The following is a 1,352-nucleotide window of genomic DNA, read 5'->3' as shown; positions in this document are numbered from 1 at the left end:
GGAGGAGGAAGAGGAGGAGGAGGAGGAGGAGGAGAGGAATGGGAGGGGTAGGAGGAGGAGGAAGAGGAGGAGGAGGAGGAGGAGGAGGAGGAGGAGGAGGAGGAGGAGGAGGAGGAGGAGGAGGAGGAGGAGGAGGAGGAGGAGGGGAATGGGAGGGGAAGGAGGAGGAGGAGGAGGAGGAGGAGGAGGAGGAGGAGGAGGAGGAGGAGGAGGAGGAGGAGTAGGAGGAGGAGGAGGAGGAGGAGGAGAGGGGAGGAGGAGGAGAGGGAGGAGGAGGAAGTGGATGAGAACAAGGAGGAGAGGAAGGAAGAGAACGAGGAGGAGGAGGAGGAGGAGGAGGAGGAGAATAAGGAGAAGTAGGAGGAATGGGAAGAGGGGGAGCAGGAAGAGAAGGAGAATGAGGAGAAGTGAAGGAGAGGGAGAGCGAGAGGGAGAGGGAGAAGAAGGAGGAAGAGTAGGAGGAGGAGAAGGACAGGGAGGAGGAGAAGGAGGAGGCAGAAAAAGGAAGAAAACACCCACACCCTTAAGAAGAGCCAGGATGGAAGCATGCTCACGAACAGACGAATAAAAAGGACCAACAATCTCCGCGAAACAAAAGCCAAAGATTCGAACAGACTGCAGTGACGTCACTGATCTAGCGTATGAAAAAAAAAAATAATAAAAAGTCTCTTAAAAAAGGGGAAAAAAGTCTTTGAGAGGCGCGAGGCGAGGAAGGGGCAGCGGCCGCCACGGACCCGCCAGGACATACGCCATTAGCGGCAGGAAGGCGAGACGCCAGGCGGACCGCAGACAAACGCGTCCACGACTTCTGCGGCCGATAGAACGCGCGTGCGTGCGTGCGTGTGTGCCTGCGGGGATCTCGACTTATAGGAGAGAATTAGCTTAGTCTTTATTCTTATCAGCTGTGTTGACATTTATACGTTTTTCCTTTATTTTTTTTTTTATTTATTAATTAATTAATTTCATATATTTTGTCAGTAAATAGATGGTCATCACTGTGATAATTTTCATTGTTAAATAATTTACACCATCATTAGAATTTCCAGTCATCACGACTATGATTGTGAATAACATCGCTGCCGTGATCATTATCATCATCATTCTTATTACGATCTTAATCATCCTCATTACCATTCTATTAACACTATTATTATCATGACCATCATTATCATCAACCATATCACTATCATCATCATCATCATCATCACGATCCTCATGCACCATCTTCCATCTTATCTCTCCCTGTTCCCACACTCTTCGGAACAGGTGGTAAACGGGGGAAGAAGAGAAGGGGAAACAGGAAACCGGCCAAAGGAAACGGGAGATAGATAAGAGAGGGAAAGAGAGAGAAG

This window comes from Penaeus chinensis, chromosome 31, assembly GCF_019202785.1.
Source record: "Penaeus chinensis breed Huanghai No. 1 chromosome 31, ASM1920278v2, whole genome shotgun sequence".
NCBI classification, from domain to species: Eukaryota; Metazoa; Arthropoda; class Malacostraca; order Decapoda; family Penaeidae; genus Penaeus; species Penaeus chinensis.
The sequence above is the reverse complement of the archived record's forward strand: the minus strand, read 5'-3'. Positions refer to the sequence as shown.